Genomic DNA, 16,918 nt, shown 5'->3' with positions numbered 1-16,918 from the left:
AGGATGTTTATAGGGGAGAAATAGGATTGTCTCTCTAATTCAGCGGACAAAAACAAATAACAAAACCATTAAGGATTACAGGGCAAAATCTAGCTTGCAGTCACTCAGAGGCACTGAAATCCTGCAGAGCTACAAAGACGAGCTGTCAATCCTTTGTAATACATCAGTCTGTATAGTATTTACATACGATGTAGAGTATTCATAGCCTCTCGAGAGAAGCTGAGGAAGTGGAACCTGAGAAGGATGAGCAGCAACAGGAAATGAGCGTGGTGAATGAGAAGACCACTCTCTGCTCAAGGTGACTTTCCTTTTCATTGACCTGATTATCTGCACTCCGCCCCCCATGGAAAAAAGTATGCCATCCTCTCGCTCTCTCTCTCTCTGTCTCACAAACTCAACACTGATAACAGGCTCCATTCGCCAAACCACAGAGGGAAGCTGGTGGGAGGTAGCAGCCTGTAGCCTCTGTGCATGAACACATATTTCTACCACCACCTCACCCTATCTCCAGACCAGCCTTGTCATTAGGGGGCATTCCCCACATATACAGGACAACTCTCTCACCACGAAATCAGCCCCGGGGCCTGGTCCGAGCACCCCGTCATCCTCCCCTCCCCCCCGGTTACTAGGACAACACCATTTTTCCGCACCAACACCTCTTAATAAGACATGACACAATCACCTACGTCTTGGGGAGAGGAATCCAGCCTGTATCATGGGGAGCGATAAAGCAAACCAGCAGCCCTAACTCCCCTCATCCACAGACACTGATAGCCTCAGACTATCGGTCACATGCAGTCCACACACACACACACACACACACACACACACACACAGATAAACATGCAGAGACACTGATAGCCTCAGACAATCTACTGGTCACATGCAGTCCACACACACATTCCAATTAGCAGCCGGCTTCGGCTCCTGCACCCATTTTCCCTGCACTCATTTGATTACAGGGTGGAATGGGCAGATTCATTGAGCTGGTCTTACCCTGTCCAGGAGTGAGCTTGCCTCTGTTGCATTCCCTTTATATCCTCAACTCACTGCAGCATCCAGCTTTCTGCACTGTCGACAGAAAAACACAACATGCAGCAGAGCATTGCCTGCGCAAGGTATGTAATCCACGCAGGTTTTCAAAGCCGTCGTTAATAAGCAATGAATCCCAGAGGCTGTCAAAATCAGCACAGAGGAAAATCCCAGTTAGAGGGAGGCAGTTTTTCTCTGATGGGGGGCAAACAAGGGATAAACTCGCCGTATAGCATGAGCTGCTGTTGGGAGATCTTGCAAACAGCCAGCTGGCCGGCAAGAACTTCTCCTCGGCGTATCCACTCCCTCCCTAACCTTCTTCACTCTGCCTTTCTCTGCAGAAGGCTGTGGGGGCAGAGGGGACAGGCACAGATGTTACTGGCTCCAGGCCACACCCCTTTTCAACACTCCCAGTCCTAATAGGATGCAGCCGAGCCGTGGCCACCGCCCAGCTCCCCCCCTCCCCCCTACACCGGCTTTGGACAACTTGTTTAGGATTTGTTTGGAAAGGGCTTGTTTGGAGAGCTGCAGGAGGGAAATAAAGCTAAGGTGCAAAGCGTGTGTGGCGTAAATGTGGGTGTGGGAGGGAGAGAGATACAAGCCAGTGAAAGTGTGACAAGGCTACTGAAGAAATGTCAAAAACATAAATTAAGAAAGAAAACAGGAGTTTAGCTACTTCCCAGAAACACCTGTGTATAATAAAAACACATCTAGCCCAAGCAACTTAAAGCACTGCACATACCGTATTCCATCTAAACAGTCTGGCAATGATGACACAACTGACAAAATATCCAGAGGATTTTAATCTAAACAATTCCAGACACTCCCACATGATTTACAGCACAAGCACCACTCCTGCACCTCAGCTAATTACTGACTCACAACATCCGGCATCCATAAACATCCCTACATTGCAACATAGTGATATTATTTTGGAAATGAAAATGTTTAAGGAAGTTTCTGTGGAGGATGCTCATCAAAAATGTACAGAATGAGGGTAAATTGGCCTTTTGCGGCAAGATTTTTTTTTTTTTTTTTACAAGAACCACCAATATAATAAGACCTATTTCAGTCTGGTCCTTTATTACATGCGAGTTTTCAAAGTAAATTAAGTGAAGTCACCAAAAATGATTGTCCCGACAGAAAACCCCCATTAATACAGCAACTGCTAAAATGCTGTGGTTAATTTTGACATCAACAGACTTTCTATTCTTTCTTTTCTCTTAAAGTTTTTTGTGAAAACTCAAAAACAACAAATGTCAGCGGCAGTGGGTCATATGAACCGTCTACTTTAACGTTCCTTTTGTGAGTGAGTTGATGGCAGGACAAAATTAAACTTGTTGTTGACGGGTTTGTGTGCTCTCTGCAAGCCGGCTTCTATACTCAACCAAAGATTGTTTATGAGGTATAAAGAAGCATCACTCTGTAACACCACTGTACAACTGCAGGTGGACTAAGTGTTTTTATTGTCCCCACAGCTCTAATAGTGGGATACAACGTCTCTCAAGCTAATCATATCACATCAGTTTCAGGAGTCGCATTCTTCCAGTTAAACTTTCAATCGTATCATATCAATAATTTAAGCTTATCAACTTAATAGTTTTGAATTAGTATTTGGATCCAGTCGCTTGTGAAAAATTAGGTAAAAGTTAGAAGGCTACAGTTGTTATTTCTCATTATTTTTAGGTAAATGTTGTTGGTACCAGCAAATACCCAGTATTAAAGTGCTCATATTATGCTCATTTTCAGGTTCATAATTGTATTTAGAGGTTGTACCAGAATAGGTTTATGTGGTTTAATTTTCAGAAAACACCATATTTTTGTTGTACTGCACATTGCTGCAGCTCCTCTTTTCACCCTGTGTGTTTAGCTCTCTGTTTTAGCTACAGAGTGAGGCATCCCACTTCTGTTCCATCTTTGTTAGGAGTCGCACATGTGCAGTAAGCACTGCTAGCTTGTCAGTTGCAGAGTATGAGGGCTTGCCACGCTAGCAGCTAGGCGAGCATTATAACATGGGTTACAAAGTGACGCACGTTCGTCGCGGAAGTAAAGGCTGGACTACAATAGAGCTGTTTGGAGCAGTTTGTGAACAGTGTTTTCTGTTGGAGATGGTAAGTCCCTTTGGGGTGGACTTTGGGCTTTTTCACTTTGTAAACCTATAATGTGCACAAAAAGATATATAACACAATAAAGGAAAGGGGAAAAGCCAAAAATCATAATATGAGCACTTTAAAGGACTCGGATCAGGATCGGAACATCCCTACCCATACTGTTAGAGTATTGTAACTACATGAGAGGGGTGTTCATTCAACTCTAAGATCATTCTTGAGGCTATAACATCCAAACCACCTACTACTTTGTCCTTGTTACAGGAGGTGAGAACATCAGACATGTTCTCATAAGAGAACAGAAGTCATCTACCTGATTCAGGCCCCACAGGTTTCTGTGCAGGTGTTGACAGAATAAGTGTTACCTATCCGGCACTAACTTCCTGTTCTTTAGAAGTGAGTCAAGCGTTAGTGATGGGTATCACGGTAACAAGACGTCATAGTGCTTTTGTTGAATATTTTGTTATATAACACAGCTTTGTCCAATCAGCATAATCACAAAATGTGGCAGAAACACAGTAGAAAATCAAATGCTGTGTAACTGAGACTGTCACTGAGACTATGGATTTACACTACTAGCCAAGAACATTCTGGACTTGGACGACTCTCTGCCAAAAGGAAATCACACATCAAACCGTAAAGCAAAATTCAGACTCTTTTCTTAACAGCTGTGAGTGAGCACTCCTCAGCATTAGAAATGCTGCTTCGTCTTCATCTGTTAAACATAAAACAGCACAAACCAACCACTTTCCATTAAGGATTATGGACAATTATGGTCACTTTACATGATTTTGGGGTTACTAAAACGTCAAAGTTTTCAAACAGCTGCCTCTCGCTGCCAACGTGTAAAGTTGCCTGCAGCTTTAAGATTTCTGGACCACTTCCAAGTCATATGTCATGCTAGCTGATATAATGCAATCTTTTAAAGCATTGCAACATTCTGCTTTGATTTTAATTGCCATATCTGAGACTGCACTGTAGTTTGACCCAAAAAAACTGGGCTTTTGAGAAACGGTTTATCTCTACAGGACTGGTGTTGCAGACATCAGTGGCGAGCCGCGCCGGTGCAGTCATGAGTGGATAACAGTGGAAGCTGTACAGTCCTGGGTAGCTGCCTCTATAAAGAATGGCATGCAGCTGGAATAACAGACAGGTCCTGTTCTCATGGAGGGCTTCTGTTCTGGTGGGATGGACCATCCGTGTCAATACAAGCCAGGACTGATGTTTTGGTGCCCTCAAGGGCACCAGGTACATACAACAGGAAATGGGACACTGTGGATGATGACAGTTTCATAGACAATGGCATTGTCGTGCCTATCTGTGTTGTGTTGGAGGATTTAAAGTAAGATGTTTTGTGCCTCTTTGTTTGCATCACTCCGAGTTGTATCTGTGCCAAGTCTCCAGGAACTGACAATGACCAAAGTCTCTCCTCCAAGTTAAGAAGAGAGAGTTTACTGTGTCTCATATGTGTCCACTCACTGTGATGTTTAACCTCCTTGTTTCCGCCAATTTAAGATGCATGTGTAAGGCACTACGTGAGCCTTTGGCATCTTCATATTTGAAGGTAAGAAGAAGCTACAAAACAGACTCTATTACAACTCAGAACAACAGAAACTCAAGCCTAAAAAAATGGTGTTTGTGTGAACCTCCTCTTTTTACTGCACTTTCTGTTAATTATTAAGCATGTAAGGGCAGACAAAACTCAACTTTACCCTTTTTTTCTAAATTTTCAACAGCCAATAGTCTATTTTTTGACCTAGTAGGCAATCAAGATAAACAAAACATAACATATATGGCACAATGCAATAAGGCATAAACATAAACAGAATCAAAATCACTTGCCATCAAATCCAATGATTGATGCACCTACTCTCCAAATATTGCTTTTGGGACACCATGTTTGACAGACAAGAAAAAGTTGAAAGTTGAAAGCTGCTGAAGCTTGGAAATCAATTTGTAATGAAAGGGTTAAAAAGAAAGAAGCATGGAAATCTGATTGGCTGCAGATTGTAGATGACCCTGAAAAGTTCAGCTGTGATTACGAGCCTGTTGACGAGTTTCTCTGGTAATATAGGACATAAAAGGACTTTGTTGAAATGTTACCCATTCTGCTTACAGTGTGAAACATGGGGTGAAGACATACATTTCTGCTACATGCTAATGATAAGTATATTCTCAGCAGAATCATGACTGACTTCTCAGAATGCTGCCAAGGAATGTGTGAAGTGGGAACGTTATATTATGGCTTGTATCATGTGGTGGAGGGGAACAGGGCTACACCGTACATATGTTTCATTCAGGGTGGGGCCATATCCATAAATTCCACCCATGCAGCCCTTCCCTTGCAGAAGACCCTAACATTTACAAATTAAATGGCAGGATTGAATAAGGTCCTACTAGTGTCTACCCACCCTCTGGAAAGCTTGTCATTACCCCCTGGAATAGAAAGGTCCATTCCAGAAGGAGCTGCACAACTTTCTGCATCCACTAATCTCTAGAACGCAGCCAAGCAACTCCAAACACAGATACAACACGTTACAGTTTAGACGCTGAGATAAAAGGAGCCGCATTTCTGAAAGAAAACTGCAAAAGAAGAAAGTGTTTTTCAAAGAGGATAGATGTGGCAAACTCCAGCTTGTGGTGGAGAAAATAACATTAACCTAAGGGTAGTAATGGGCTTTCTCAATTCATACGTCATGGCTGGAGTACCCACATGATGTTTTCTCTTATCTCACATAATCAGAAAGAGTGAGACTCTGTTTCCTGTAGTCCAATAAAAACATATAGCAATAAAAACATAATGAAGCATATGGGTTTTTTTCAAAGTTTAACATTTGTATGGCCTCCTTTCACATTTCAGTCCATATCTATTTATAAACCATAATAAGTCTGATTATCTTGTCTCCAACAAACAATTCTTAACTCAAGGTCCACCAACTAGCTTTTCCGAAGCGTTCAACCCATCTCATGTTCTTCCTCAGTGGATGAAGTTGAAAATGGAATGTAAGCACTAGAAAAAGCTAGTAAGATATTTTTTCATAGCCTGATTATCCTTTGAAATCTAAGCTTTATCAAACTTATTAACGTTCGTAGTTTCTTTGTTCCGTTGTCTAATAAGAACGAGGATATGAACAAGGACTGTTGGTCACCCCTCAAACAGCCACTAATCTCACATTTAAAGTAGATATGTACTGAAACAAATGTATGATGCTCAACTTTTAAAGTATCTTTGTTATACAAAGTAAAACCTGGAGAGTTTAGGGATGCAAAGATACAAGACCTACTCAGAAGAAGTGGAAGGCACTGCTGCAAAAGCATTATGAAGGGAATTGCTGCAGCTGAAGTGAACGTGCTCGTAACGGAGTGACAGAATTTGAGGGTTAAAAGGCTGTGGCTTAACTTGTTGATCCCTCCAGATGTAGGCCAAGCTCACTGCACAGAGAAATCAGTGGTTAATGCTTTCAGCAGAGAGATAAGGAAGAGGAGGGAGCATAATGCACTCAGTATTACAGTGGAGGTAACATAAAAACAAACAAACAAATCAAATAGAGTAATGTTAATCCAACATAATCCAATCAGTATCCAATCTGCTCCAAGGGTGAAGACAGCTTCAAAACATGGCTATTAGCTAATGCCACACGTGGATGCTCTGAGAATTAGCTCACCAGACTAAATCCACATGAAAAGGTCTGAGGTCTCGGCCCTTATCTGTGACCGCCAACACGGAAGTGAGACTGGCTTTTGTCCAGCCGGACGCATGACTGACTGACTGTCTGATGTAGAGGAAAAGTATGATAGCATACAGTACGCGGCCATCTTGCATGGCTGAGCTACAAGCTGCTTATCTCAGAGTGTGTCTTAATCTCAGCAGAGAAAAATAACCTGAGACCAGACGAGCCAAAAATATTAAAGCTAGGAAAATCAGCTGGGAACCATAAAACCAAGAGCTGGGCGGTGCAATGAAAAACTAAACTAAACAGCAGAAAAAGGATGTTTGGGGACGTTAACAAGGACACCTGCTGTTTAACAGGATTGACCTGACAGCCTCTGCCCTGTGGCCTTTTTAGCTAGCAACTGTGCAAGGCAAACTGCTGGGACACAAACAACACTGTGTTCAGGATAGCAGTACACTGCTGATATCTCTGTAATTCCCCTAAAAACAGACTGATAGATACAATTGTAAAACAACCCCCCAAATGACACTTTAAGGGAGCACTGAAAGGTGGACCAGTTGTCACCTCAAAATCATAAAACTGGTAAAAAAAAAAAGTATAACAAGTTACATTACTGTGAGAAAAGAAAGAAATATGGACGTGAACAATGGTCGCTACTAAAAGCTGTAATACAATCACTCCTGAGGAACATTTAGCTGTTGACGCAGCTGGTTTCGTCTGACTGCATGGCTGTTTTGACGGCTTTTCTACAGTAATGTTATCACACAGATACGTTATACTGTGGGAACCTGCTCGTCGTAGCAGCAGCCTAAAACTCTGCCCAGGAAAACAGGAGGAAAGAAGGTGGCTACTGTGGAAAACCTTTTCTACCTGTGGATATACTGCATCAGGAAAGAATGACGATAGCAGTTTCAGTTTATAACCAGGCTGGGATGCATGCATTACTTTCATGAATGTTATTTGTAAGAAGTCACAATGTGTTTCACAACAAAAAGGACAAAAGAAACAAGGGTGCTATTTTAAACAATCACAATTTCTACAAATTCAATAACAATGTGCATGACTAACATTACCGGTTCCAGAGACGCCAACTAAGTTAACAGGAAATTACATTACCATGGTGAAGACACCAACAGCAGCTCAGTGTAGGAGACATACAAACAACAAAGAGAAAGAGAGACAAACTAATAATGCATGTAATAGTGCATTTATTTCCATATATTATGCAGAGGATTATCTCAGTTAGGGCTACTCGTGGGTGGAACTCTATCCCAAGTCACATTGGAAATTTTAAAACGTATGCCTCTTTTAAACTTAACTTAAAGAAGTGGCTAACAAGTAGTCAGCACTGTCAACATTAGTTTATGCACTAAAACTTCCTGCCATCGTGTCTCTCCTGCTCTGTCTGTGTTTTTTGTGCTCTGCCTGTGTGTCTGCTTCACTATTGACTATAGAGAGGCAAATATGTTGCTTGTTAATGTCCCAGCAATGTATGTCCATGCTATCTGCCCTGTGTGTGACAGTTCAGCTGTGTGTGTATTTGTGTTGATCTTACCCAACTGTTCTTGTTTTTAATGTTGTTGTCTTTTAGCATTAGTTAGTATAATCAACTTTTATTGTATAGGGCCAAATCTGTATGTATTATTGATAGCTTAATCGTTTTATCTCATTTTAGGGCGACCTCTTACCACCTGTCCAGGGACAGCGGACGTAAAATAGCCTCCAGGCTAATTCTGACACATTTGACTTTTATGTATTATTAGTGTGCATTATTCCTGATAAATAAACCTGAAATAAAATACAATAAATCAAGGCAAAGCAAGGTAAATCCATTGATGATCAGGTCCAAAAGGATTAAACTTTTGCCAACTTATGAACTTTTGAATTGATAAAGTTGCATCAATTCATTAATGAAAGAAAGATAAAAGATAATAGCCTAAACATATTTTTTTCTGGCTTTGCTCTTTTGCTGCTACAACTTGTCAGAACTTGAGCGTGCTTTCTGGAAGGTAGGGGCGGCATGTTAAGAGCAGGATAAAGCATGCCGTGCTCTGGCACAGTCTGCTGCTGAATCTGATATCTGTCTGCTGTTTCAAGGCCTGTTAGACATGTTTTGGTTTGGTTTGTGTGTGAGGGAGAAACATGTTGGCATCGAAGAAAGGATTTTAAGAGGATGCACTGCATATTCTGCCAATACACATGTAATTTCTTAAATTGTCCACTGAGTATTTTTAAAGCATTAATATGTACCCTTAAAGCTTGAAATTCAAAAAGTGGGATTAGTAAGGTCATCACGTTGGAGTTGAGCTTTGTCTGGCATTGAGCAAGCTTTATTGTCACAGTCATCTTCTGTGATGAATCCTGTTGATAAACATGCCCTGATGAGAGACAACATACAGGAAATCTTCTGACCTCTAGTATTTAACGGTTGAAATGCTGTTACGTAACAAAGCAGTATTGGTGCGTGAGCGTGATAAGGTTTTCTTTGATATGTTGAACACGCTTTCAGTGGTTGAGCTGTTATTACCATAACTACAAGCAGCAGCCTGAATTGATGACTGCACAGAATTTGCTGTTAGACAAAATTCTGGCATCCAACCAGCTGGAACCTCTCCTGCAACAACAACAAAAACAAGATAGAGAGCTCATAGGCCCACCCAAACTGCAAACTCATAAAAAAAAAAATCTTATTTCCAGCATCTCTGCTTTGGGAATTAACATGAATAATGTGACCTAGACAAAGGGGATGGAGGCCAGCAAGGATTGAAACATGAATCCCACTTGGCCCATAAAACCCCCTCCCATCCTCCCAAACCAACATCTCGGTTATGGGACTCCCCCACACACGTACAGGACCCACATGCTCCCTTTGTTTGAACCACAGCAGGGCTACACTCTTTCCACATCTTGCGGCTAAGGCACACAAGTGATTAGTTTTAAAGCTCATTGTCATGATAATCTGAGGTTTGCTTCAATTCTCTGTCTGGCAAGAGAACAGTCACTATCTAACTTTGTTAACTAAAACTGAACGCCACTCTTGAGCAGGAAAAGCAAAGCAGGGCTATTAATTAAAAAACTACACAAGCTGAAAAACATTAAGCGATTAAAAGACTTCAGTCAGCAACAAATCCAAGCAAGCATGTATAAATATAGCCTCTGTCATGTGTCATACTGTAACAGCCTGAGACAATTATCACTCCAAATAACAACAACAAGGGAAGACTATTTCCCAAAACTGAATTATTAGAGCTCATCATAACTGTGTTGAGCTGGGAGCAGTTAGAGGACTTCATCTTTTTATCTTTGGGTGAAAATTACAGCTCAGTATGCGCATAAACACTGTCTTATGTTAACATATATTTAGAGGAGATCTCACTTAGGCCTATTCTGTAATGTGGTCTTATGTATCTCCTAAAGTAAACCATTTTTCATAGAATAGATTTACTGTTGTACTGTCTACAGGATAAGTAATAATAAAGAAAGCGCTGGTGGTTTCTTGCTTATATCACAGCTAATAAATAACACCTGGATGTGTGGATGAGACGTGACTTCTGAAGACTAAGGGTAAACATATAGAATCTAATATACGTTAAATGTAATGCAACCTCACATTTAAAAGTAATATTCAAATCATTCTGGGATTAGGTTACCTATCCATTACAGATATCATACTATAATTACAATTTGTTGTAAGACTAGGTGTTGTATTTTACACATTAAAACTCTTTACCTTTTTAAATAGTCTACAAAAACCAGTATCTCTGCAGGCATCAGAAGTAGCACAGCTTGTACTGTGCTGTCGAGGGTAAAACTGCAACAAGTTCAGATTGGCCCAAAATATAATTTCGTAGGTCACCCAGTTCTAGTTATAGAACCATAAGACTGCAGATCAAGGCTTGTTTCTCTGGAGGGAGCCTGCGCTGTGAAGATCAGTCTGTGCTGCAACAACAGTGAGTGGGCTGGACTCTTAACAGTGACAATAGGCTCTTCAGATGTTATAATCGTATTTATTAGAATGGGCAAAGCATCTGCAGTGATTGTGAGTGTTTTTCCCATCGGTTTCCATTATAGACCCAGTTCACATCATCTAGTAGCTGTGATGCAGTTTTATTGCTAATAACAATTGGGGAAAGAGTGAATGACTTGCAGTAAAGGATCAATTACTAACCAACGGGTCTGAAAGCTGTCAACCTTAAGCCCATTAATTAAAAATCTGCCACCCCTGAGTGGCTGAGCTGGAAACAGGGTGCACTACCCTTTCACCTCCGAACAATCAGGAAGGTCAAGAGTCAGTGGTCTTGGGAGGGGACAAGTGTGCATTCATTGGGTGGGTATCTAAACTCATCGGCCAGCTTAAATGTTTTGTTGTGTTATGACATAAAAGAATGACTATGTTATGTTTGCTTCAAAAATTGTATCATATGGCAGACTGTAAAAGATGCACTCAATGTCAAGCATTTAGCACTAACTTATTTTAAAAGCTGTAACATAGGGTTAGCGGTTAGGGTTGTGCTTTAATCCAAAATGATGTCAGTTTTTCACATTCTTCCAAGATGTAGAGTTCTAATAGAAACATTTTCACATGAAGAGCTTTGACTGATGGTTTCTCTCAGAAAAACTGTTCAGCCAAGGGGGGTCACCCACATTCTAACGTATCTCATTCTCTTCTCATAATCAAATTAGTTCGTGGATGACAACAATAGCTACACTGAAACATATGATGCTTTCCCTTTGAGAAAAAGCAAATATGTTCTTTCTCCCTAAAGGTTTATTTTTTATATTACAAAAACTGTATTCATTTTTATGTTAGAGATTTTTTTCCTGCTTTAAAACACTGCAGGAAACCCCAGATTCTCTTCTGGTCTCCATCAAGCTCAAGGTTAGGGGTTAGAGGAGCCTTTGGTTTGTAATATATACTCAACTTTTTAGAATGAAAATTGTGAAGCTGAGAGGTGGTCCAGCTCGGCCACAAAGCAACAATCCTTAAAATGTGAGGTTGGGTCTTGGGTGTGGCCAACAACGGCTGTCTAAGCCCAGCTGTCCCAACAGCGAGGACAAGTGCAAAGCCGGCCAGACTGGGGGCAGGGTGTGGCTGTGGCAGGGGTGCCATGGTGACAGAGCAGGCCGCGATAGAGAAGGGATGCTAAATGAATCTATTGTCTGGCCCAAGTGAAGCACACTGCACAAAAGAATGGCACATTCAAACAGTCATACAGGCCTATTGTTGCAGCGGGCCAGCAGAGTGCTGCAGGTCCACAGTTTATCCCACAGGATCCACTACACATCATACAGAGAGAGCTGGATCGGAGAACATGACGCTCTGACACCAGCAGGAAACGATACTGATCTGGAGGAACCTTTCTCCCAAACAATTCAAGGACTTTTTTTTAGATCAATTCATCAATAAACATCACTGAACGAGTCCAACTGAAAATGGCTGCTCTAGCTCTGATGCATTGGCTGCTGAAACTGACTTATTCTGATATCTAAAGCAACATTTAATCTATAACAAAAAATAAAATAATTGCTAGACAGACTACTCTCCTCTTGAACTCCATTACTGTGTATTGTGTAAAGTGAAACAAGTGGTCAATCCACGGAAAGATAATCAGCAACTTTTTTTGACAATCAATCATTTAGGTCATTTTTTACAACCCCAAACATTCAGTGGTTTCAGATTCTGAATTGTAAGGATTTGGAAAATGTCATTCTTTTTGGACATTCTGTAAACGTAAACCAAATAATTGATTGAAAGAAGAATCAGCAGATTAATCTAAATTAAAAACTATTGTTAGATGGGGCCCTAATGTGGTGTGGTGATAAAATCCTCTGCCACGGTACATGTAATTATATTGCAGTCCACTTCCTGTTTTTAAATCTCGTCTTAAAACTCTTTTATTTTCTTTGGCTTTTAACTCAGTTTGAGGGTTGACTTTGAGTTTTGTATTATTGCATTTCTTTTATTGTTTTATTATTTTGTGTTGTGCCTCTGTTGTATGTTATTGTTTATTTATAGACTGTGTTCAGCACTTTGGTCAACAGTGTTGTTTTTAAGGTGCTTTATAAATAAAGTTGGATTGGATTGGATTGGAGTTCAATACCTGGCAAATAAGGTAGGCTATATCATCACAATTAGGGAAAAATTATCTAAAATGTAAACCATTAAGCACTTGTTCACACCCAAAACGATATTCAAAGGTATAGATACCAACGTATAAATAGTATGGCAAAATCAATGACAGTAGACAAATGTATACCGTCTCACAGTATACAGTACATTGTCATATCGTCCAAGCCCTGGAGCGAGTACAGAAAGTAAAATAAGATGTGACACATGCAGCATGAGTCAATATTATAACTATTCTTTTACTTAATGTCTACTAAATGCTTCACCTCAGTAATAATGGGCATTAACAAACATCTAATGCATGTGAAATAGTTAAACAGCTTTCCACAGTGGATGATTTACAGTAACAACATTTTTATATCCCTAATATGGCCCAGGATGCTAAAAAGAAAGCCGATATAACAACTGACATCTTAAATAAGGATGTACATTTTCATTATTCTCATGGGGAAAACAGTCATCACGGCTGTGGTTCAACACCTGCCTCTGTACATTAATGCCACCACAACATCCAGAAACCATGCTGACATATGGTGGTCTTAGGGGCTCAGCTGTGTTACAGGCAGCCCCTCCTTAATGACATCCACCATTGAAAAAATGGTGATGGTGATTTACTCTTTCAATCTGTAGTGCTTAATATGAGCCAACCAGGGAGCCCCGCCGCCGCACTGCCAGTCCTGTGAAATATAACACTCAGTTCATTAACCCAGTTCCCCGAGAGAGCTTCAGCACTGTTTGTGACAGGAGAGCAGGTACAATACACTGCCACTGTTTATGGACTGGCAACTTTGGTGCTGGTGCTTTGCTGTGTAGAGCAAGAACTTAATGGAAGACTTTGCCAATTTTCAGTTCGAATACCTGCTAAGGCTCTTAAAGCTAGCTGCATCTGTTTTCGATTGCCATTAACCGACAAATCCTGATGGGATGTCATTCATTTAATAATAATGTATTCACTTTCTTCAACATCATTAAAGCTCACAATGGTCACCACTGAGGAAATGTAAGGACAGAGCATCTTATACCACAACAGATACAGTACAACTGACCAATGTGTCTTCCGGTTCTCCACCAGTGCCAACTGAAACTGAGTCACAATGCTGCAGTCAGTTTTCGACAGCAGCACAGAGAGTGTTGGTGTCTGTGACAACTGGAGGATGACATGAAACATCAACAAACGACCAGTGCCAACAAAACAAGGCGGCCGAAGGCCGTGCTGGTGTAGCGTCAACGCCATAATGCATGACTTAATGGGCGTATGATTGTTAAAAGGTGACTGGCATAGCAGCAACTAATACGCTGACCTAACACAGAGCAACAAACAAGCTTGTCAAGGAACATGCAATGCCTATTGTGTTTGCAGATCTGTCAGGCAAGAAGACATAATAAGGACTTTAGGTTAACAGTCAGATGAACACACTGACTGCCAAAATGGGCTGATGTGGGAGTTCACCAATAAAAATCGAATGCACAATAAATAAGTAATATTAATGTAAAGCCCTCGGAGACAAAGTTGTGCTTTGATATATTGGGCTATATAAATCAAATTCACTTGAATACTGATACATGTCAGGACAGGCTTTGTTATTATGAACAGCATCAAATGGGTTTATACTTTAAAGGGGGCCTATTATGCTTTCCCATATTTCCCATATTTTCATATTTCATGTCTATAATGTTAAAATATCGGATGTTCATATTAAACATAAACAAAGCTTAAAAAATGAGGTAAATGTATTATCAAAACTAACCATCTGCAATGTGAACCTATTCAGAAAAACAAGACGGTTCATCTGTCAGTGTCTGTCGATGCTGATCTGTAACCAGCCAACTCCCTGTCTGAGCATTAACACTGTGGACAAAATAACAGCATGGTACATCACGTAAGGCTTCTCCCATGTTTACAGTGAAAACATCACACCACAGCAGTAAGCCCTTTCACAAGGCAGCGGCCCATTACGAGCACGTACAGGCCCCTCAAATGATTTAGAGCATTTTAATTCTCAGGAATGCAAGCCTTTTCTGATAAGTGCCTAACTGGGAATAAGCCTACCACTAGAATGATTATGCAGTGTTATAATATCTATGTTGTGCTCTTTGACTTACCTGTAACGTCATGGTTTAGTGAGTCATTTCACTTCTCAGCAAAACGATAAATACGAATATTAACTCAGAACAGGTGAAGTATCATTTGTCTGAAAGCTCCACAGACCGGTCTTTTTTATCAAGAAAAATGACACTTCACCTGTTCTGAGTTGTACCACCAACTGTATGTGAACTCAATGTATCAATCACGATTGACAATGGTAGTTGGAAGCGATGTCAAGAGATGATCAACCCTGAATATCGATATAATCACACTTTGTTTTAGGTTAAGTGCAGATTTGTTTCTATCTTAGCATATTTGACAGCTCAAATCAAAACTAAAAAAATCTGTAAAGCCAAATTAGAGGTTATGAAGCATTTGTGGTCCTGTGTGCCCACAGATTACAGACTCACTAATAAATCAGCCCTGGCAGCAGATATACTGGACAATATTACCTTTATCAACTCAAAACCACTGACAAGTTTATTTTTCAACTATACAATGTCCCACACCTTGGTCACTTGTTTTTGTTAAAAAAATTTTTTTTAAAAAGTATATATATATATATTACACACACATACACTATTATCAACCTATATCATTATTGGATGATTTTTTTAAACTTTCAAATATTGACATTGATGGACCTAATTTTTTTTTTTACAGATACTGGGTCTAACAATTAATAACGTTACCATCCCAACATTAACCACCATTGTGTAATCAGTGTAAAGAAGATCCCCAAAAGATACAAAAAAATAGTGAGGCTATTACCTGACCCCCTACATAAATCTCTGAGACATTGATCCCAGTGATCCATACACACCTTTCACATCTAGGCTAGTGAATGTACTGACTTTTCAACTTTCCCTCACTCTGGGGGACCCCGGATGATCCTCAGGGACCCTGGAGGTCCCCGGACCCAGTATGGACTGTCGGTTCTAGATAGCTTAATTGGGGTTTTTGGCTAAAGTGGCAGCCGTTGGAAGTACGTTAGGTTCCTGTGTGGACAGGTCAGCTTCCCCCACAGACAAAACAAAAACAAATTGCAAAAGAGATGCAAATGTCACCCGACTCCTGTCTATTGACTCGTGTCTGGTCACTGGGTTTAGGTCCCAGAAGTGGAAGCTTCAACAAAAGAGCTTCCGTAAACTCGCCACTAACGTCAATGATGACTGTTGTATTGAATGACCACACCGGTACGGAGGTCAGCACCAACAAAGCAACCAAACGGCCCGGTGTGGCTAATTCACGCTGGTATTTGTTTCCGTTATTGTCGAAAGTGTCCTAACGACATCGCCCTTACCTCGTCACGTTGAACATTTTTCTTAGTAACCGTGTCCACAAATTCATCAGGTAACCAGAAAAGTGAAGCAACAGAAAAACACAGAGTCCAGACGGCACGGAGATAATTCAGCAGACTGGTTGGTCCGGGCTGCTCGTGATGTCATCGGTTCACTAGAGCAGTTAATGCGCATGCGAGATCCTCTGTGAGTCCGGTGCTTCATGGATATTGTAGTGTAGGATGTCAACAACGCTCTTCACAGAAACCTTAGAAATACCAGTCATATTTAAAATGCATGTGACAAAAGCTGAAATGCTTTACAGTTGTATCTTTGAGTGGAGGTAGTTAGGTATCTTATTTATCTATTATTTTCTTGTAGTTTTCCCAACATGATTTGTTGTTCTAATCAACTGAAGTGGAGACTTTATAATAAAGCAAATCAAATTAAAAAAAAGCAAAAGATGAATCAGTAAAGACAATTAGTTGCAGTCCACATTCATAGCTGACCTGAAACAGGGTGGCTGTCATATCATTGCAACTGCTAAACCATAGGCCCTGAAAAGATATTTGGGAAGCAAAGTTTTCTTTATAGTTAGGCCAATTTAGTCA

General features: G+C 40.6%; 1 protein-coding gene across 4 annotated transcripts in view; it reads right to left on the bottom strand.

The window, feature by feature from the left end:
- Positions 1-16,505, bottom strand: part of LOC116066060 (disheveled-associated activator of morphogenesis 1-like) — a 47,988-nt gene extending 31,483 nt beyond the window's left edge. For 2 of the 4 annotated variants that reach the window (XM_031321826.2, XM_035995216.1), the window contains exon 1: positions 997-1,383. The gene's annotated coding sequence lies outside the window, so the exon portion shown is untranslated. Of the gene's footprint in view, positions 1-996; positions 1,385-16,330 lie in introns of those variants that run through there. The other 2 variants (XM_031321824.2, XM_031321827.2) reach the window with 2 other exon arrangements.
- Between the last annotated feature and the right edge of the window lie 413 nt (positions 16,506-16,918).

Source organism: Sander lucioperca, chromosome 19 (assembly GCF_008315115.2).
Source record: "Sander lucioperca isolate FBNREF2018 chromosome 19, SLUC_FBN_1.2, whole genome shotgun sequence".
Lineage (NCBI taxonomy): Eukaryota > Metazoa > Chordata > Actinopteri > Perciformes > Percidae > Sander > Sander lucioperca.
The sequence above is the reverse complement of the archived record's forward strand: the minus strand, read 5'-3'. Positions and strand labels throughout refer to the sequence as shown.